Source organism: Tachypleus tridentatus, chromosome 13, assembly GCF_004210375.1.
Source record: "Tachypleus tridentatus isolate NWPU-2018 chromosome 13, ASM421037v1, whole genome shotgun sequence".
Lineage (NCBI taxonomy): Eukaryota > Metazoa > Arthropoda > Merostomata > Xiphosura > Limulidae > Tachypleus > Tachypleus tridentatus.
In genome coordinates, this window is record NC_134837.1 from 270,885,026 (window position 1) to 270,909,262 (window position 24,237).

The 24,237-nt window shown below is 34.5% G+C and overlaps 1 pseudogene across 1 annotated transcript in view; it reads left to right on the top strand.

Moving 5' to 3' along the window:
• Window positions 1-803: 803 nt before the first annotated feature.
• LOC143236562 (netrin-1-like) overlaps window positions 804-24,237 on the top strand; it is a 35,765-nt pseudogene continuing 12,331 nt past the window's right edge. Inside the window, exons 1-4 of the transcript XR_013019585.1 lie at window positions 804-1,580; window positions 21,430-21,618; window positions 23,161-23,208; window positions 23,641-23,709. The product of XR_013019585.1 is annotated as a netrin-1-like (transcript). The remainder of the gene's footprint in view (window positions 1,581-21,429; window positions 21,619-23,160; window positions 23,209-23,640; window positions 23,710-24,237) is intronic.

Consider the following 24,237-nt stretch of genomic DNA (forward strand, 5'->3'; position numbering starts at 1 on the left):
ATAGCAGTAGTTTCTCTTTTATATTTGTAGTGTCACTATAGCAGTGGTTTCTTCTATTTTTATATTTGTAGTGTCACTATAGCAGTAGTTTTCTCTTTATATTTGTAGTGTCACTATAACAGTAGTTTCTACTTTATATTTGTAGTGTCACTATAGCAGTAGTTTCTACTTTATATTTGTTTGTCACTATAGCAGTGTTTTCTACTTTATATTTGTAGTGTCACTATAGCAGTAGTTTCTACTTTATATTTGTAGTGTCACTATAGCAGTAGTTTCCTACTTTATATTTGTAGTGTCACTATAGCAGTAGTTTCTCTACTTTATATTTGTAGTGTCACTATAGCAGTAGTTTCTACTTTTATATTTGTAGTGTCACTATAGCAGTAGTTTCCTACTTTATATTTGTAGTGTCACTATAGCAGTAGTTTCCTACTTTATATTTGTAGTGTCACTATAGCAGTAGTTCCTACTTTATATTTGTAGTGTCACTATAGCAGTAGTTTCCTACTTTATATTTGTAGTGTCACTATAGCAGTAGTTTCTCTATTTTATATTTGTAGTTTCACTATAGCAGTAGTTTCTCTTTTATATTTGTAGTGTCACTATAGCAGTGGTTTTTTATTTTATATTTGTAGTGTCACTATAACAGTAGTTTCCTACTTTATATTTGTAGTGTCACTATAGCAGTGCGCTTCCTTTTCCTACGTTTATATTTGTAGTGTCACTATAGGCACAGCACGTTTCTATGTTTTATATTTGTAGTGTCACTATACGACCCAGTAGTTGTTACCTAATTTGTATATTTTGTGGACGTGTCATACGAGTGTGCGAAGCCCCCAAGCTCATTCTGTCAGACTTTCACCGACCAGAGGAGTAAAGTAGGGCGGACCTGTGACACATGTGAAGCCAGCAGTCAGCCCGCAACGTACCTGACTGACCTGAACAACCCGAGCAATACGACATGCTGGGTGTCCAGGCCACTCACCAGCCGAGATCACAATGTTACGTTGGCACTCGGTTTGGGAAAGAAGTTCGAATTGACATACATCAGCCTTCAGTTCTGCTCACACAAGCCGGATTCGCTGGCCATCTATAAATCCACCAACTTTGGTAAAACCTGGCAACCATTCCAGTTCTATTCCAACCAGTGTAGTGTGGTGTACGACAAGTCGTCGTTGGCCTCCGTCAGTCGAGCCAACGAACAACAAGCTCTGTGTAGGGAAACTCCTGTCGGTAGGAAGATTGGGTTCAGCACGCTGGAAGGTAGGCCTTCGGCTAGCGACTTTGATAACAACCCGTGCTTCAAGACTGGGTGACGGCAACCAACATTAAGGTCGAATTTAACAGGATAGCCAGAGCGGCTGGACCCGACAGTTTCCACTACTCTGTATCTGACTTCGCAGTGGGAGCACGTTGCAAGTGTAACGGTCACGCTTCGAGATGCGTCCCTGACAAAAACAACCACTTGGAATGTGATTGTAAACATAACACAGCTGGAAGAGACTGCGAGAAATGTAAGGATTTTCACTTCGACCGACCTTGGCAAAGAGCAACACACAACAGTGCCAACGAATGTGTCGGTAAGTGAGTGATCAGTAATTAACAGAAAGCAACACACAACAGTGCCAACGAATGTGTCGGTAAGTGAGTGATCAATAATTAACAGAAAGCAACACACAACAGTGCCAACGAATGTGTCGGTAAGTGAGTAATCAGTAATTAACAGAAACATTCTATACCGAATTCTGAAGTTAACATTAATAGTTTCTTAGAAATACATTTAAAGTTCCTTTCAACTATAATTCCCCTGTAGATTACATACATTAATAGTTCTTTTCAAAGATAACTAACTGTACAGTAATGTACAGATTATTTACTATCTTCAATATGTAGATGGTAAAAATATCTGAATGTACAGTATTGTACAGATTACTTACTACCATCAATATGATGATGGTAAAAATATCTGAATGTACAGTATTGTACAGATTACTTACTACCATCAATATGTAGATGGTAAAAATATCTGAATGTACAGTATTGTACAGATTACTTACTACCATCAATATGTAGATGACAGAGACACCTAACTGTACAGTTATATATAGATTATTTAGTACCATCAAAGAGTAGATGATAAAGATACCGGACTCTACAGTAAACTACATATTATATACTAACATTAATACGAAAATGATAAGGATATCTGACCGTTCAGTAATATAGAGGTTATATATTAATATGAATATGTAAATAATATAGATACCTAACTGTACAATAAGGTAGAGATTATTTACTACCATTACTACGTAGATGGTAAAGATAACTGTGCAGTAACCAATATGTTATCTGATACAATGAATATGTAGTTTAAAAAATATTTGACTGATAGATTATTTACTACCATCAATAAGTGAATTATAAAGATACCTGACTGTACAGCAATGTACAAATACCATAGGTATTTAGGTGGTAAAAATACCTTAGTCAGTTAGTTAGTTATCACCATTAGATTCCATCAAGGAACATAGGGCCGCAATCGCTTGCGGATTCTTCAACAAGTATTAAAGTGAGTAGGTTGTTAGCCCACTGCACCGAGCCGTCCCTAATTTAGCAGTGTAAGACTAGAGGGAGGGCAGCTAGTCATCACCACCCACCGCCAACTCTTCGGCTACTCTTTTACCAACGAATAGTGGGATGGACCGTCACTTTATAATGCCCCCACGGCTGGGAGGGCGAGCATGTTTGGCGTGACGCGGGCGCGAATCCACGACCCTCCGATTACGAGTCGCACGACTTACGCGCTTCGCCATGCCGGTCCAAAAAATGCCTTCCTGTACAGTAATTTTAGGATTATTTACTACGATCAATGTATAGATGGTAAAGATATATGACTGTAGAATTATGTACAGATTATTTACTATAATAAATACGTAGATGTTGAAGATACCTGACTGTACAGCAATGTACAGATTATTTACTACCATCAATATGAAGATGGTAAAGATACCTACCTAACTATACAGCAATGAACAGATTATTTTCTACCATCAGTATCTAGATGGTAAAAATAGCTTACTGTACAATAGTGTATCAATTATTTACTAACATTAATATGTATATGGTAAAGATACCTGAGTGAAGAGTAATGTATAGGTTATTTACTACCATTAATATCTATGTAGTAAAAATACTTAACTGTACACTAATGTATAAATTATTTACTACCATCAATATGTATATAGTAAAGATAATAAAGAGTACACAAATGTACAGGTTATTTACTACAATCAATACGTATATAGTAAACATATTTAACTGTACACTAATGTACAAATTATTTACTGTCATAAATATGTATATAGTAAAGATACTTATTTGTACACTAATGTACAGAATATTTACCAATGTCATCATGTATATAGTAAAGATATTTAACTGTACACTAATATACAGATTAACTAATACCATCAATATCCATTTAGCAAAGATAGTTATATTTACACTAATGTTCAGATTATTTACTACATTCAATATGTATATAGTAAATATACTTAATTGTACACTAATGCACACATTATTCACTACCATCACTATGTATATAGTAAAGATACTTAACTGTAAACTAATGTACAGACTATTTACTGCCATCAGTATCTACATGGTAAAGAAACTTAATTGTACACTAATGTACAATTTATTTACTATCAACAATATGTATATAGTAAAGATAATAAAGAGTACACAAATGTACAGGTTATTTACTACAATCAATACGTATATAGTAAACATATTTAACTGTACACTAATGTACAAATTATTTACTGTCATAAATATGTATATAGTAAAGATACTTATTTGTACACTAATGTACAGAATATTTACCAATGTCATCATGTATATAGTAAAGATATTTAACTGTACACTAATATACAGATTAACTAATACCATCAATATCCATTTAGCAAAGATAGTTATATTTACACTAATGTTCAGATTATTTACTACATTCAATATGTATATAGTAAATATACTTAATTGTACACTAATGCACACATTATTCACTACCATCACTATGTATATAGTAAAGATACTTAACTGTAAACTAATGTACAGACTATTTACTGCCATCAGTATCTACATGGTAAAGAAACTTAATTGTACACTAATGTACAATTTATTTACTATCAACAATATGTAAATAGTAAATATTCTTAACAGTAAACTAATCTACAAATTATTTAATATCATCAAAACGAATATAATGAAGATATATAACTGTACACTAATGTATAGATTTTTACAACAATTAATATGTACATAAAAACATACTTAACTGTACACTAATGTACCGATTATTTACTACCATCACTATGTATACAGTAGAGATACTTAACTGTACAATAATGCATAGAATATTTACTACCACCATCATGTATATAGTAAAAATACTTAACTGAACAGTAATTGACACATTATTTGCCCCATCAATATATATATGATAATGATACTCAACGGTACAGTAATGTAGAGATTAGTTACTACCTTCAATATGTATACAGTAAAAATACTTAACTGTACACTAATTTACAGATTATTCACTACCATCTCTATGTATATAGTAAAGATGTTTACCTGTACACTAATGTTCAAATTATTTAATACCATCAATATGTAAATAGCAAAGATACTTATCTGTACACTAATGTTCAGATTATTTACTACAATCAATGTGTATGTAGTAAAGATAATTAACTGTAAACTAATGTATAGATTATTTACTACTGTGATCATGTACGAGGGCTGTTCAAAAAATACGCGGACTGACGTCATAAAACAAAATGTAGTTTATTTAGAAGTTACAGGTCTGGGACTCCTTCAAAGTACTCTCCTCCCCAACGCACACACTTATCCCAACGGTGTTTCCACTTGTTGAAACAGTCCTGGTACGCTTTTTTTGTAATGTCCTCCAGCTCCTTCGTCGCATTTGCCTTAATCTCGGGAATCGTCTCTAATCTTCTTCCTTTCAAGAGTCTTTTGAGTTTGGGAAACAAGAAGAAATCGCAAGGAGCAAGGTCAGGTGAGTAGGGGGAGGGTGATCGAGTGTTTGGCCAAAAACTCACGAGTTCTGAGGGCTGAATTTCGCAGCAACGCGGTGCATCTTCAATTTTTCGGTCAAATTCTCGTAACAAGTTCCAACTGATATCCCACACTCTTCAGCAAGCTTCCTGATAGTCAGACGTCGATTTGCCCGCACCAGGGTGTTGATTTTGTCGACGTGTGGGTCGTCAGTTGACGTGGAAGGACGTCCAGGACGCTCATCATCTTCAATGGACTGTCGACCATCCTTAAAACGTTCATGTTACTTGAAACATGCCGTACGCTTCATAGCAACATCACCGTAAGCCGTGTTAAGCATAGCAAAAGTTTCAGTCGCAGATTTTCCAAGTTTAACACAAAATTTCACAGCAAGTCGTTGCTCATTCAGGTCATTCATTCTGAAATTCGCCAAACGAAAAAATCGCACTTCACTTAAAACCGCGTAGCTAATACACAAATGAAGATATCTGCAATCGGGAAATGGCATCGTAATCAACTGATCTGTGCGAACCTAGCGACACCAAGCGGATTCCCCTGAAACCAACTGGAACCGCGCAATCCAAACAGTCCGCGTATTTTTTGAACAGCCCTCGTATATAGTAAAGATACTTAACTCTACACTAATGAACAGATTATTTACTACCATCAATATGTATATAGTAAAGATACTTAACTGTTCACTAACTTATAGATTATTTACTACCATCAATAAGTATGTACTAAAGATACTTAACTGTACCCTAATTTACAAATTATTTACTGTCATAAATATGTATCTAGTAAAGGTACTTAACTGAACAGTAATGTACAGATTATTTAGTACCATCAATATGTAAATAGGAAAGATACATAACTGTACACTAATGCGCGTATTATTTATTACCATCAATATGTATATAGTAAAGACACTTAACTGTACACTAATGTACAGATTATTTACTACCATTAATATCTTTATAGTAAAGATACTTAACTGTACACTAATGTACAGATTATTTACTATTGTGATCATGTATATAGTAAAGATACTTAACTGTACACTAATGTACGGATTATTTACTACTGTGATCATGTATATAGTAAAGATACTTAACTCTACACTAATGTACAGGTTATTAACTACCATCAATATGTATATAATAAAGATACTTAACTCTACACTAATGTACAGATTATTTTCTACCATCAATATGTGTATAGTAAAGATACTTAACTGTACACTAACATACAGATTATTTACTACCATTAATGTATATACGATAAAGATACTTAACTGTACACTAATGTACAGATTACTTACTGTTGTGATCATGTATATAGTAAAGATACTTAACTGTACACTAATGTACGGATTATTTACTACTGTGATCATGTATATAGTAAAGATACTTAACTCTACACTAATGTACAGGTTATTAACTACCATCAATATGTATATAATAAAGATACTTAACTCTACACTAATGTACAGATTATTTTCTACCATCAATATGTGTATAGTAAAGATACTTAACTGTACACTAACATACAGATTATTTACTACCATTAATGTATATACGATAAAGATACTTAACTGTACACTAATGTACAGATTACTTACTGTTGTGATCATGTATATAGTAAAGATACTTAACTGTACACTAATGTACAGATTATTTACTACTGTGATCATGTATATAGTAAAGATACTTAACTCTACACTAATGTACAGGTTATTTACTACCATCAATATGTATATAATAAAGATACTTAACTCTACACTAATGTACAGATTATTTTCTACCATCAATATGTATATAGTAAAGATACTTAACTGTACACTAATGTACAGATTATTCACTACCATCAATGTATATATGATAAAGATACTTAACTGTACACTAATGTACAGATTATTCACTACCATCAATGTATATATGATAAAGATACTTAACTGTACACTAATGTACAGATTATTTACTACCACTAATATCTATATAGTAAAAATACTTAACTGTACACTAATGTACAGATTATTTACTACTGGGATCATGTATATAGTAAAGATACTTAACTCTACACTAATGTACGGATTATTTACTACCATCAATATGTATATAGTAAAGATACTTAACTCTACACTAATGTACGGATTATTTACTACCATCAATATGTATATAGTAAAGATACTTAACTGTACACTAATGTACAGATTATTTACTTCTGTCATCATGTACATAGGCGTGTTACTTTATTTTGTTTTCCTTGTGAAACAGTAAGAGTTGTTGTAACAGTTGTTATTGGATGATAAGAATTGTGGGTAGGTTATTATCGTTTTAAGGAAGTTAATATGTAACATCAGTTAGATATATAATCCAGGTCTCATTCATTTCTCAAGTATTTTTTACGTAAGTGTTTCTCCCAGGTACACTATAAATTTTGGTCTTCACCCGAGGTATACTATAAGTGTTGGTCGATCTCCAGGTACATTATATAATTGGTGGTCCATGTACATTGTATGAGTCGGTTCGTCAGAAACAATACGAAAGCTTTTAAAGTAGTTCTCGCCAGTCCAGAAGCGACACCTTTTAATGGTTTCCTTTTTGTATTTCTGGAGCGAAAGTTCTGTTTAGTTGTAGATCTTTCAAAAGATTAATTTATTCAAAGGTGGCGCCCCGTGTTGTGTGTTAAAAGATGTCTTGAACTGTCCACCCTTGCGTCAGTCATATTTATTGTTGATTGTTTTCACACTAAACCAGTGCTGGTCAACGAAATGGCTATTAGAAATAGAGTTAACTCTCCAATAACTAAGATTATTAGGGCAGACACAACTGAGTGTTTCATATCTGTGACGAACACTTTGTGTATCAAGTGTATTTTCTAATCTTTGTCCTTGATTTCCTGAGGCACTCAAAGCTTCTTTCGTTTTCACAAAAACAACATAAATAAGTCAGGTCTTTCTTGACAGTTTAAAGTTTGAATTATCACAACAACTAAGATCGTCGTCTTACTTGATTTTTTGTATTTGAAATTTTAATAATGGTTTTCTTTTTTCAATAATTATCATATTCATGTTTTAACGTTCAGTTCAGATTTCCACAGTGCATCACTGTTTCTAAGAAATGACTCAACATTTTCTTAGTAAAAACTATAAATTGTAATATAATACACGAACTGTTTCAAGTCGCTGGTGTTCCTTCGCAGTTTATCCTTGTGTTATACGTGTCTTCACTAACATAACAATGTATAGAACGCGGGTAAAGCATCTTTAAAATATCGTGTGTGAGATTCAGTTAACTAACATGCAAGTGGTGCCATCTGTTCGAATTTATGAGATCGTCATTGATAGCGTTATGTTCATATATCGTTCATTATTATTATTTAATTAAATTTTGTTTTATTTACTTCAGCAAGTAATGATTTGGAAAGAAACAGATAGAAACTCTATAAAGGCAAAGTAACAAATGCCTTTAAGACACATAAATGTTCCTAAAATAATTTTCATTCCTTTCTTCGTTATGACACATCCACTTGATAGATAGCTGTAATTCTAAACACACAATGCTATCAAGTGTTTCACTTGTAGTTGAAACTCTAATTACTTTTATTTTCTTCAGTTCAAATGATCTGTAATTTATTTTTAATGTTTCATCCAACTGGTATTGGTTTCAACTTCTTTGTTGCAATAAGAACTTTTCAAAGGTTAAAGAAAAAAACCAACAAAAACGTGTTTACCACGTGATGTTTGTGTTGTGTGAAGGTTAGTTTTTTCTTTCTTTTTCTAAGTGCCTGAATATAAGAAACACATAAACGTGGTTGTGTTCTTAGAATACAATTATCCCAGAGCTAAATTCGGGGCATAACTACCTCCATATGGTGTATGCTATGACGTCAGAGCCAGAGTCGATAAGTGGAGAATTCGAGCCAAGCAGTCTGGCATAGAATTTGGCATCTTTCTATTCTGATGACAAACGTGTATTTAAATTGAAGAACGCTTGCCGAAACAACGAATCATTTTAATCTGAAGATCAAACAGATGTAAATTGAGATTTTACGATAGAGGAAGCTTCGAATAATTTTACAAGATAACATTAAAATACATGAATAATTTTTTGTTGTTTTTTGAAATTTTGCGCAAAGTTACACGAGGGATATTTGCGTTAGTCGTCCTAATTTATCAGTGTAAGACTATAGGGAAGGCAGCTAGTCATCACCACCAACTGCCAATTCTTGGGCTATTCTTTTACAAACGAATAGTAGGATTGACCGAAAATATAACGCCCCGCGGCTGAAAAAGCAAGCATGTTTGGTGTGACTAGAATTCGAAACCACGTTTTATCCCTTGCTGGTAAAAAAATGGACGTATTTACTCCTACGTTTTATCTTTTATTGGTAATAAAAAATGGACTTATTTGCTCCATATGGTAATAAAAATGGACATTTTTACTCCTATGTTTTATTCTCTATTGGTAATAAAAATGGACGTATTTACTTCTAATGATAATAAAAATGGACATTTTTACTCCTACGTTTTATCCTCTTTTGGTAATAAAAATGGACGTGTTTACTCATACGTTTTATCTCCTACTGGTAATAAAAATGGGCGTGTTTACTCATACGTTTTATCTCCTACTTGCAATAAAAATGGACGTGTTTACTCCTATGTTTTACCTCCTACTGGTAATAAAAATGGACGTGTTTACTCCTACGTTTTATCTTTTATTGGTAATAAAAAATGGACTTATTTGCTCCATATGGTAATAAAAATGGACATTTTTACTCCTATGTTTTATTCTCTTTTGGTAATAAAAATGGACGTGTTTACTCATACATTGTATCCCCCCACTGGAAATAAAACTGGACATTTTTACTTCTACGTTTCATCCTCTATTGGTAATAAAAATGGACGTATTTACTCCTACACTTTATTCCCTAGTGGTAATAAAAATGGACGTGTTTACTCCTAATGATAATAAAAATGGACGTGTTTACTCATACATTGTATCCCCCACTGGAAATAAAACTGGACATTTTTACTCCTACGTTTCATCCTCTATTGGTAATAAAAATGGACGTGTTTACTTATACGTTTTATCTCCTACTTGAAATAAAAATGGACGTGTTTACTCATACGTTTTATCTCCTACTGGTAATAAAAATGGGCGTGTTTACTCATACGTTTTATCTCCTACTGGTAATAAAAATGGACGTGTTTACTCCTATGTTTTATCTCCTACTTGCAATAAAAATGGACGTGTTTACTCCTATGTTTTACCTCCTACTGGTAATAAAAATGGACGTGTTTACTCCTACGTTTTATCTCCTACTGGTAATAAAATTGGACGTGTTTACTCGGCTTCTGCTTGGATATCGTGTTCTCATTAACTAGTTAGTTATCTCAGCTATTTGTTCCTGTTGTGTCAGATTATCCACGTTTCGTTAGGCCCGGCCTGGCCAGATGGTTAAGGCACTCGACTATTAATCCGAGGGTCGCGGGTTCGAATCCCTGTCACACCAGACATGCACGCCCTTGCAGCCGTGGGGGTGTTATGTGTGACGGTCAATCCCACTATTCCTTGGTAAAAGAGTAGCCCAAGAGTTGGCGGTGGGTAGTGATAACTAACTACCTTCCCTCTAGTCCTACACTGCTAAATTAAGGACGGCTGGCGCAGATATTCCTTGTGTAGCTTTGCGTGAAATTCAAACAAACCAAACCGCGTTTCGTCGCTTGAGTCGAGAAACGTCATACGTATGGCACATCTCTATTTCTTTATAAAAGCTATTTACAAGAGACAAACTGACTTATTTACACATCAACAGGTTTCAATTTTTACCGACTTACTTCAGTAATTAAAAATAACATTTTGATAATTTATAAATAACTTTGATAATGAAGTCGCTTTTTACCGTCGTTTATTCTCTTAAATAATAATAATTGTTGTTGTCGTTAGATGGTGCGGGACTCGATATTTTTATTGTGTTTCACCAACTATAAAGAACGTTTAACGATAAGAGAGCTCGTCGTTGTGCTATAGACGTCAATTCTATCGTTTCGTTCATTTTGCTGTGTAAAAATAGTGACACACGTGAAATGTCACATCTTGCAGGAACACAATTCAAGTTGTTAAAGAACGAGGCTATGTATGGATATGTCTTCTGAATCCAAGTCACCTTCTTCTTAACTCTGTTCGTTTTCTGTCTGTTCCTCTAACCCTAACTGAATGTATTAAGCCCTGGCACGTACAATATCCCACGTGTTTGAGAACGTAGCAAGAATGTGGATTCTCGTGATGACGTGTTTTATGACAACGATGAAACATTCTATTTTTACTATCAAGTTTCCACCAGTTCCAGAATATACCATATTTTTGCCGGTGTTAGTTCATCAATGTGGTTTATTTGTCGCTTGACCTTATATTTTCCACAGTTTCCTTTTGTTTGTAAATAGGATCATCCGAGAGTGACTTAAAGTAATTGAACTTGATATGGTTTGAATTTCGCACAAAGCTAACTGTCCCCAATTTAGCAGTGAAAAACTAAAGTGAATGGAGCTCGTAATCACCACTCACCTACATCTTTTGGACTACTCTCTTATACCAACGAATAATAAGATTATAACGCCCCCACGACTGAAAGGGCGAACATGTTGGTTGGACGGGGATTTGAACCCGCGCCCCTCAGGTTGCGAGTCAGGGGCGCTAAACACCTGACCATACTGAAGGAACTTGAGAACTGTTCTGTCTATGTGCCCATTCTCTATATCTCAGCCCTGATGCAGTGTTTCGTGGTTCAGTTGTCAAAACTGTTCAATATCTCAGTCCTTATGCAGTCTTTGGTGGTTCAGTTGTCAAAGCTGTTCAATATCTCAGTCCTTATGCAGTGTTTGGTGGTTCAGTTGTCAAAACTATTCAATGTTTCAGTCCCGATGCAATGTTTCGTGGTTCAGTTGTCAAAACTGTTCAATATCTCAGTCCTAATGCAGTGTTTGGTGGTTCACTTGCCAAACAATTCAGCTTTTCAGTTCTGATGCAGTGTTTGGCGAATCACTTATGGAACAGTTCCGTGAAAGAAAATCGAATTGCACAGGAGGAGGGTGATAGTTAGGAGATTCAGAAGTAAAATAAAAACTATCTTTGTGCTTCTTGACAGAGAAGCTAATAATAACAGTTCATATCTGAACTCAGTAGACTTGTAAGCATGACTCAGTGTGGGCACGAACCAAATGTCGTTAATTCTATTGTATAGTTCTCTCTAACCCAGATATTAGTTTGATGTGGTTAGCCACCGGTGTGTTACCCATACCAGTCGTCTTGACATACAATTTTACTACTGGTTTCTCGACATCAAGAGATTAACTCAAAGTATGGAAAAAATTAACTCGAGGTATGGAACAGATTAACTCAGATAAAATAATTAACTAAAAGTAGGGAATAGATTAACCCAAGGTAGGCCAATTAATTTAAGACAAAGAATAAATTAACCCAAGGTATGGAATAGGTTAATTAAAGATAGGTAATAGATTAACTCAAGGTAGGAAAAATATTACTCGGGTATGAAATAAATTAAATCCAGAAATGGAATAGATAAAATAAACGCAAAGAATAGATTAATTGGCGTAGTTTAAGTTAGGGTAGGGATTAGATTAACTCAGGAAGGGAACAGGTTAACACAAAGTATGAAGTAGATTAACTCAAGGTATGGAATATATTAAATCAAGGTAATGAATAGATTAACTGGATATAGGGAATACATAACTAAAGGAAGGAAATAGGTGAACTCAAGTATGGAATGGATTAAATAAAAGTAGGGAACATATTAACTCAAGGTATGAAATAGGTGAATTATTGTATGGAATAGATTAACTCAAGCAGTGAGTAGATTAAACTTAGGATTGGAATAGATTAACTCAGGTAAAAATAAGATTAACTCAAACTAGAGAATAAATAAACTCAAGGTCGGAATACGTTATGTAAAGGTAGGGAATAGATTAACTCAAAGAAAGGAGTATGTTAACACAAAGTATGGAATACATCAACTGAGGTAGGGATTAGATTAAATGAGTATATGAATAAATTAACTGAAGATAGTGAATACATTAACTCAAGTTATAAAATAGATTAACTCAAGATAGGGAACACATTAACTCAAAGTAGGGAATACATTGACCCAGCAAGAGAATAGGTTATCTCAAAGTAGGGAATAGATTAATTAACTCAAGGTAAAAATAAAATAATTCTGGTAGGCAATGGATTAAACCAGGATAAGAATAGATTAACTCAAGGTAGAAAATAAATAAACTCATATAAGGGAATAGATTAACTGAAGGTAGGAACTAGATTAACTCAAACTCAAAATAATTAAAAAAGAAAAAACGATACGATATTAATATCAATAAGTTTACACAAACAAACAATAACTAAACCACAGCGATATTTAATAAATTAAAATTTTTAACAATATTTCTATAATGCAAGCCAGTAGGGTTACATAGCTTACTGAAAGCTGTCCTCCATGCTTTCTTACTTAAAGCTACTGTAAAGTTGGACAAAATGTTCTGAATGTTCTTTATTCTCTGTCAGATGACTACAGAGAAACAGAAGAAATGTACTGCCTGTCAGTCAACTACAATATAAAACCAATTTTTTGTTTGTGAGACGACTACAATAGAGTTAATAATTTCACGATATGACAATAGCTATATTTAAAATAACTAGCTGCGTTTAACTTTCTCCAGAACAAAACGTTTTATTCCCTATAATTACAGGGATCATATTTCACTGGTTCTATTTTTTGGATTCCAGGTGCCTAACAAATACCAAAGAGCCGCCTATGTCTTTGCGGTTGGTGTCTAAGCTGTCGTTTGAAAGCTATTTATAAACTCTCGCTGTAAGTGTATTATGTTTCGATGACGTAACACTGCTTCTATTTCTTTATGCTCCAAACATACTACTTAGGCTTACTTATACATGCAACAGTCATTCTTGTAAAGTGTCTTTAACCTCTATCAATGTTTAAACCACCTATATTGTGACATATATTATTTACAAAACTTTTTAAAGATTGGTCTTTACCATGTTGTTTCCTGTGCTATAAATTTCTCATACAATTTGGTACAAAACGCTGTCGGCTACTAATGTAGCCATTTAACTGAACCAAATTTTAACAAGCGTTTTTATACAGGGTTACTAATTTAACGGCCATCTGGGAGTCATGCTGTTGTCATTTGCTCCTGTATGGTTTATTGGCCATCTGGTAGACATTTTCTTGTCAGTTCCTCCTGTGTGGTTTGTTGGCCATCTGGAAGACATGTTCTTGTCAGTTCCTCCTATATGGTTTATTGATCATCTGGAAGACATGTTCTTGTTAGTTTTTCCTGTGTAGTTTATTGGCCATCTGGAAAACATGTTCTTGTTAGTTCCTCCTTTATGGTTTATTGGTAATCTGGAAGATATCTTCTTGTCAGTTTCTCCTGTGTGGTTTATTGGTCGTCTGGAAGACATGTTCTTGTTAGTTCCTCCTGTGTAGTTTATTGGCCATCTGGAAGACATGTTCTTGTCAGTTCCTCCTGTGTGGTTTATTGGTCATCTGGAAGACATGTTCTTGTCAGTTCCTCCTGTGTGGTTTATTGGTCATCTGGAAGACATGTTCTTGTCAGTTCCTCCTGTGTGGTTTACTGACCAGCTGGTAGACATGTTCTTGTCATTTCCTCCCGTGTGTTTTATTGGTCATCTGGTAGATATGTTCTTGTCAGTTCCTTTTGTGGTTTGGGAAGAAGTCTTAGATGACCCCTATTCGTTTGTCACTTCACGTCTAAAGAATTATAGGTAGAGAACATCTGAACTGTGTGCTTTTTCCTGCACATGTTACATGCTTATGTAATGATCTATGACAGAGTTGATTTAGCATGAACCACCTGACGGCTGAAAGGTGTGGTTCTGCGGGTTGTGGTTGAAGTGAGGCCTTTTTAGCAATGTTTTAATACGGTTTTATCGTCCATAACTCTATCAACAGTAATCACTGATGTGTTAGAACCGATCTTTTCTCGTTTTTCTTCTAAGAGAGTTGCAAACCAGGACATATAGTCCCCATTGATCTTGTAAAATGTTTTGCTATCATATTAATTACATTTGTAACATGCTGGCTTCCGTTCAGTAAGTGAGGTTACATATTCTCAGCTGCTTGTTCCAGTTGTCACGGATGTGACAACGTGACAAACCAAGTCACTTAATTTTCTAGTAAACTAGCTCGAGATATGGAGTTTTAAACATTCTTAATGTTGTAACAATCTATTTAGTTAACCTCTAAATTTATTTTTGACAGAGTCATTCTGTGATTCCAGACATGAAAAAATTTACACACACTTGGTAATAAGAAAAGAAAACGTCAATTGTTATTCAGATAACACATACATCTTAAAAGAGCACGTTCATTAGACTATTTTAACTGTTATTACTTTGGAACTCCAGTTCCATGGTTGAAGGTACGTTGTGTTTCACAATCCCTATTTACATATTTCACTTTTAGAGCACAACCTTAGATATGTTAATCTAAAGTATAGATTCTTTTCCCAAACACATATTTAAAACGTAGTACAAACAGTAATAATATTCAAAGTGTATAATTAAAAACAAAGAATACAATATTTAATATTACACTTACATTGAGCTGAAAGCTCCATAATGAAACATTTGTTTCACAATACGCAGCTAAAACTTCACAATAAAGAATTAATGATTTATTTATATTGAGTTAAAGTTTCAATAATAGCAATGAAATGTTTAACAATACAAAATTTTCAATGAACTAAAATCTTCACAAGAATTTGTTAAAACTTACAATGAACGAAAATCTTCACAATAATTTGTTAAAACTTACAATGAACTAAAATCTTCACAATAATTTGTTAAAACTTACAATGAACTAAAATCTTCATAATAATTTGTTAAAACTTACAATGAACTAAAATCTTCACAACAAGAATTTGTTAAAACTTACAATGAACTAAAATCTTCACAAGAATTTGTTAAAACTTTAACAGTATTTTTAAATGACTGATTAATCTAATGCCCATTATTTAATATAGTCAGACTAGTGTCGTTGGGTAATCAAATCACTAACACATTACTGAAACTTACACAGAAGGCTTAGAAGCAGCCCAAGGTGTTCAACATACTACACCCTAAGTTGGCACTAAGTGTTTGGTTAACGACTAAGAATTCTTCTCTCGGAGACAGGCACCTTCGAAGTCTTTCTTCTCAAACATAAATTGTTCGTGGATTTTGCTTTCCCTTGTGTTCTCAGGATATTTATTTCAACAATTAACATAATTTATTTTAAAATAATCTTTTTGTAGTCTTGTAAAAGTTGACTGAAAAATCCTTATAAAGCATTGGCGAATACTGCTAAGTAAGATGATTTGTTCCAAAGTAATGCTTGGTTTGGTTAATTAACATAATTCAGAAAGAATCAATTTGTTTTAAGCTGAAAACAACAAACAACAAAACAATGCTTAATAATATTTTAAAACCATTTTTCATGTTTCACTTGATATATTTGTTGTTCAGTGTTCAAAATACAGTCGTCTAACTGTTCAAGTCAATGAAGAAATCGGCTTGAATAAACGTCCAACAGCCGCTTTAATACGTCATCATTCTTTGTTCTGTGCTACCCTTAGTCTGGGACAGTCTGGGTGGTAGAAAAGACCTGGGCACGGCATGTCCAAGCATGTTAAGGCGTGCGACTCGTACTCCGAGGGTCGCGGGTTCGCATCCCCGTTGCACCAAACATGCTCGCCCTTTCAGCCGTGAGAGGGTTATAATGTACGGTCAATCCCACTATTCGTTGATAAAAGAGTAGCCCAAGAGTTGGCGGTGAGTGATGACGACTAGCTGCCTTCCCTCTAGTCTTACACTGCTATATTCAAGAGTTGGCGGTGGGTGGTGATGACTAGCTGCCTTCCCTCTAGTCTTACACTACTAAATTCAAGAGTTGGCAGAGGGTGGTGATGACTAGCTGCCTTCCCTCTAGTCTTACACTACTAAATTCAAGAGTTGGCAGAGGGTGGTGATGACTAGCTGCCTTCCCTCTAGTCTTACACTACTAAATTCAAGAGTTGGCAGAGGGTGGTGATGACTAGCTGCCTTCCCTCTAGTCTTACACTGCTATATTCAAGAGTTGGCAGAGGGTGGTGATGACTAGCTGCCTTCCCTCTAGTCTTACACTACTAAATTCAAGAGTTGGCAGAAGGTGGTGATGACTAGCTGCCTTCCCTCTAGTCTTACACTACTAAATTAGGGATAACTAGCGCAGATAGCTCTCGAGTAACTTTGTGCGAAATTCAAAAACAAACAGAAAAGACTTGAAAAATTATTTTTGTGTTGAGTTTGTGGGAGTCGAGTTTGGTAAAAATGAACTCTATTAGTATTAAAACTTTAATTAAAATTAAAGATGTGAACTTGAAGATGACGTTCCTCTGACTTTATATTAATTAAAGTTTTAATACCAGTCGTCTGGAGAATACATTAACTTGATACTGTTTAGCCCATAAATACTTAAACTTTACAAATTAGATAAACATTGTTTATAATTGTAAACTTACAGTTCAACGTTTTCTACACTTATTACATATATAAGTAAAGTACAGACCTACAATGGCCGACATGACAAGAATGGTCTTAATTTCTATCCATTCATCATCCTCACGGAATACGAGACGTTAATGGTGATTCGATTAAATGTTTAAAAGAATCCATTTTGTCGAAACTGATTGAACTATTTATTTGTCAGTTATCGGTGAAATACAGTTAATGTCATTTTCTTAGCCTACAGCAACACAATAGAATATTTGCGGTCTGTCCATTACTAGGAATAGAATTACAGACTTTAGCATTGTAAGTCCATTAGTTGACCACCGACTCACCACGTGATTCGACGAAACAAAAAAAACCGTACAGAAAGAAATAATCTGTCGTACTCGTGACGACGAGTCTCTCTTGTTATACAGTTTTAGTACAAACAAAAACCAGTACTTAATTCCAGAACATCGGTGAGGTTACAACTGAAATATTTTTACTTAAACTTTTCCTACAATGTCATGGCAACAATAAGAGGTGTAAGTTTATAATAACAAATTACAGTAGAATGAGGGAAGACGAGGTAATACGAACTTGTTGATATAGGTTGTCCATTTTCATCATGAAATTAAGGGAAGACATAACTTTACAAGCTATATCTGTGTCTCTCCCAGTAAGAATGGAAATCTAACTTTATAGAATATATCTGTGTCTCTCCCAGTAAGAATGGAAATCTCACTTTATAGAATATATCTGTGTGTCTTCCAGTGAAAATGGAAATCTAACTTTATAGCTTATACCTGTGTGTCTCCCAGTAAGAATAGAAATCTCACTTTATAGAATATATCTGTGTGTCTCCCAGTAAGAATGGAAATCTCACTTTATAGACTATATCTGTGTCTCTCCCAGTAAGAATAGAAATCTCACTTTATTGAATATATCTGTGTGTCTCCCAGTGAGAATGGAAATTAATTTTATAGCCTATATCTATGTGTCTCCCAGTAAGAATGGAAATCTCACTTTATATCCTATATATGTGTGTCTCAAGTAAGAATGGAAATCTCACTTTATTGTCTATATCTGTGTATCTCCCAGTAAGAATGGAAATCTCACTTTATAGCCTATATCTGTGTGTCTCCCAGTAAGAATGGAAATCTCACTTTATAGAATATATCTGTGTGTCTTCCAGTGAAAATGGAAATCTAACTTTATAGCTTATACCTGTGTGTCTCCCAGTAAGAACGGAAATTTCACTTTATAGTCTACATCTGTGTATCTTCCAGTGAGAACGGAAATCTCACTTTTTATCCTATATCTGTGTGTCTCCCAGTAAGAATGGAAATCTCACTTTTTATCCTATATCTGTGTGTCTCCAGCAAGAATGGAAAACTCACTTTATATCCTACATCTGTGTGTCTCCCAGTAAGAACGAAAATCTCACTTTTTATCCTATATCTGTGTGTCTCAAGAAAGAATGGAAATCTCACTTTATAGTCTATATCTGTGTGTCTCCCAGTAAGAATGGAAATCTGTGTGTCTCCTGTAAGAATGGAAATCTCACTTTATATCCTACATCTGTGTGTCTCCCAGTAAGAACGGAAATCTCACTTTATAGCTTATATCTGTGTGTCTCCCAGTAAGAATGGAAATCTCACTTTTCATCCTATATCTGTGTGTCTCAAGAAAGAATGGAAATCTCACTTTATAGTATATATCTGTGTGTCTCCCAGTAAGAATGAAAATCTCACTTTATAGTCTACATCTGTGTATCTTCCAGTGAGAACGGAAATCTCACTTTTTATCCTATATCTGTGTGTCTCCCAGTAAGAATGGAAATCTCACTTTAATGCCTATATCTGTGTGTCTCCAGTAAGAATGGAAATCTCACTTTATAGCCTATATCTGTGTGTCTCCCAGTAAGAATGGAAATCTCACTTTAATGCCTATATCTGTGTATCTCCCAGTAAGAACGGAAATCTTACTTTATATCCATCATCTGTGTGTCTCCCAGTAAGAACGTAAATCTCACTTTATAGCCTATATCTGTGAGTCTCCAAGTAAGAACGGAAATCTCACTTTATAGCCTATATCTGTGTGTCTCCCAGTAAGAACGGAAATCTCACTATATAGACTATATCTGTGTGTCTCCCAGTAAGAACGGAAATCTCACTTTATAGCCTATATCTGTGTGTCTCCCAGTAAGAATGGAAATCTCACTTTTTATCCTATATCTGTGTGTCTCAAGAAAGAATGGAAAGCTCACTTTATAGTCTATATCTGTGTGTCTTCCAGTAAGAACGGAAATCTCACTTTATAGCCTATATTAGTGTATCTCCAGTAAGAATGGAAATCTCACTTTATATCCTATATCTGTGTGTCTCCCAGTAAGAATAGAAATCTCACTTTATATCCTATATCTTTGTATCTCTCAGTAAGAATGGAAATCTCACTTTATAGTCCATATCTGTGTGTCTTCCAGTGAGAACGGAAATCTCACTTTTTATCCTATATCTGTGTGTCTCCCAGTAAGAACGGAAATCTCACTACATAGACTATATCTGTGTGTCTCCCAGTAAGAACGGAAATCTCACTTTATAGCCTATATCTGTGTGTCTCCCAGTAAGAATGGAAATCTCACTTTTTATCCTATATCTGTGTGTCTCAAGAAAGAATGGAAAGCTCACTTTATAGTCTATATCTGTGTGTCTCCCAGTAAGAACGGAAATCTCACTTTATAGCCTATATTAGTGTATCTCCAGTAAGAATAGAAATCTCACTTTATATCCTATATCTTTGTATCTCCCAGTAAGAATGGAAATCTCACTTTATAGCCTATATCTGAGTGTCTTCCAGTGAGAATGGAAATCTAACTTAATAGCCTATATCTGAGTGTCTTCCAGTAAAAATGGATATCTGACTTTATAGCCTATATCTGTGTGACTCCTAGTAAGAATGGAAATCTCACTTTGTAGCCTAAATCTAAATATAGCCTAGGTGTCAAAGCTCGATTGAACTCTTGTCAAGATAAACTGGAAACGTTTGGCTTCCTTTTCGTTTCTTTTCGAAATATCTCAGTTAATGAAAGTTACAAAGACCAGCTTCAGGAAAGAACCAGTAGAGTCTTTGTATTTGCAAACAAAGGGTTGCAAGTAAGGTGTTGTGACTAATAACTGTTTTTATTGTTTCGAAATGTTCAACGTTAATGTTCCAAACTGTTTAAAGCACCGTGAATTGAGATGTTTAAAAAAAGTTAACGTAATGTGACGTGGCCAACACTCTGACTTTACCATCTGTCAGTGTTTTAAAGTATTATTATCTATTTCTGAGTTTACTGTAAAAGGTAGATGCCAGTATAATCACTATGGTAACGTGTAGCATCTGGGTTGACCTAATATTGTGAGTCACTCGTTTTATAAACATCATAATGTGTCACTCCAGTATAATCACTATGGTAACGTGTAGCATCTGGGTTGACCTAATATTGTGAGTCACTCGTTTTATAAACATCATAATGTGTCACTCCAGTATATTCACTATTGTAAGGTGTAACATCAGGATTGACCTAGTACTGTGAGTCACCCGCTTTATGAACATTCTAATGTGTCACGTCAGTGATAAATGCTCCTGTATATTGTCTCATTTAATTTGTGTAGTTTGTTGTTTTAGTTTATTAGCTGGTGTAAATGCAGTCCTGAAGTGGGTTACTCTACCTACATGGCTGGTTTACACACAGATACACAAATAGTTCAGTTTAAAGATGCATACTTCCTATTTGTAGCCTGCAACTGTAACCTCCATGCCAGGAAGTGTCGGTTTAACATAGAGTTATACAAGTTGTCAGGCCGGACCTCTGGTGGACTTTGTTTCAGATGTCGGCACAACACAGCTGGTCGCCACTGCCATTATTGTAAAGACGGCTACTACCGTGACAACAACAAGCCGATTACCGACCACAGAGCTTGTAAACGTGAGTTTGTTTTGCTGTTTTTATCTAAATTAACTTTTGTTAAGGTTACTCGTGATAACATCACGAAACATGTTTGGAAACAAGTCTACAAGGTCACCAAACGTACTTCAGACAAGCCATATTTCAGAACAAAAAACATTTTCGAAAGTAAAAGCTTGGAGAAAACTTTGTTATAAATGTTTGTTATATGACTGCTCGTGAAACAGAAGTTATGACGTCACTGTTTTTTACTTATACAGCGTACTCTTAAGACGGTGAGTATGGGTATTAACACTTTTATTGATTAGCAGAGAACAATGTTTCGACCTTCCTAGGTCATCTTCATGTTCACAAAGAAAGAGTTTGAATGTAACCGTTGACGGACACGTGTCTTAGGGACGAGACTGAAAACCATTACGTCATTGTAGGAAGTGTTGTGGTTGGATGTTAGGTTATTAACTAGTATCGGTATAAAGGTGTTTCTTTATATTGGTTTAGTTTTGGTTTTGGTTGTGTAAGTAGGGCTACTTGGATTTTTCATTTGTTTGTGTTTGTTTCCCTACTTCACATCTGGGCGTTTTTTATGGTTAGTGTCTATTTCATTTCCAATGCTGGAAAACGTGTGAAGGTGTTTTTTGTGTTGTTTATATATAGACGTTTTTATTTCAAGTTAGCTTCTCGTCATCATGAATATTACTGATACATTCATCATGACGTCAGCAGCTGTATTTGAGACAGAAATAATGACGTAATTAACCATGTTTGAGACAGAATTCCTGACGTTGCTAACTGTGTTTGAAAGACATTATGATGTCATAAACTGCTCTACGCCGAATTTCACTGAAAGAAGTACTTTGAAATAATTACATATCTAATACTAAGAAAGAGTTCTTAACTAATGTTATAATATTACATATTACACTTCCCTTCATCCGAGCCCACTCTAGTACAGCGGTATGTCTCCGGAGTTACACCGCTAAAATCAGGGGTTCGATTTCCCTCGGTAGGCTCAACAGATAGCCCGATGTATCTTTGCTATAAGAAAAAACACACAAACACGCACACCCTTCCCCCTGTAAAGGGGTAAAATATTTAAATGCACTCTGACCGATGAGTAAACCGCCGTTCTACAAAAGGTCATGAGTGTGAAACTTCCCTCGTTCTACATTTATTAACTGTCCAGATCTGTACTCTCTGATACCAAGTTAACTATTCTATAACTAAGTGAACTGCTACTTAAAACATTTCGAATACTAACTTATTACGTAAAGAATTTTGATATCACGAGATATACACCATATTCACTAATAAACAGAAGTGGCCAACAATGAATGCAGTCTCTACATTAACGAGTCCAATCATCTTACATCGGCTGGTAAACTTTTCCATAATTTATGGTTCAATCGTTTATTGTGATCAATGCGTTAGTGTAAGTCTCTCTCACCAGAGTTCTCTGCTGTTCTTTTCCGGTGTTTTTTAAATATTTCTAACTTGATTTATCAACTCCACAAACTACTTCGATTTCTAAAAAAAAATAATTTAAAATATTATTTTTTTCTTTAGAAATTCCTAGGACTGATATTATTACTCAACTAAAGAGAAAACCTAGAGGTAGGTGCTATTATATTTGTATAAAAATAACATAGATATATATTACTATATCAAAATAATTAAAGATGTATGTTAGTATGTTCACATAAAATTGTGTTATCGTATCTTAAGAGTTGTGTTACTATATCAACAGTACTACACATAGGTGTAACTGAATATTAGAAACCTCTATTATAACATAACCAGTACCTTTGTTAGTGAGATTGGATGTTAGAATCCTCTCTGGTAGCAGAACTGTTGGTAGATATAGGAGAAAATAAACACTTTTCAAAGTATGTTCAAATTGTTTTTCTGTAATCGAACACAGTGTTGTAACAAAGAAACTGAAATAATCAGGTTGTATGTACTGCCGAGCATTAAATATTCACCCACACACTGGTGTCTTATTTCAGTTAAGTATGGTCAGAGTGAAATTTTTGTTCTGTGTTTCAGGTAAATGTGGGCAGTGTAGAAAGAGAAAAAGACACGTGAATCAGAGGAAATACTGTAGTCAGAACTATGGTAAGATGAACCACAATAAATACTGTAATCAGAACTATGGTAAAACAAATCACAAGAAATACTGTAGTCAGAACTATGATAAGACGAATCACAAGAAATACTGTAGTCAGAACTATGATAAGACGAATCACAAGAAATACTGTACTCAGAACTATGGTAAGACGAATCACAAGAAATACTGTAGTCAGAACTATGGTAAGACGAATCACAAGAAATACTGTAGTGAGAACTATGGTAAGATGAATCACAAGAAATACTGTAGTGAGAACTATGGTTAAACTAATCACAAGAAATACTGTACTCAGAACTATGGCAAAACAAATTACAAGAAATACTGTAGTCAGAACTATGGTAAGACGAATCACAAGAAATACTGTACTCAGAACTATGGTAAGACGAATCACAAGAAATACTGTAGTCAGAACTATGATAAGATGAATCACAAGAAATACTGTAGTAAGAACTATGGTAAGATGAATCACAAGAAATACTGTAGTGAGAACTATGGTAAGATGAATCACAAGAAAT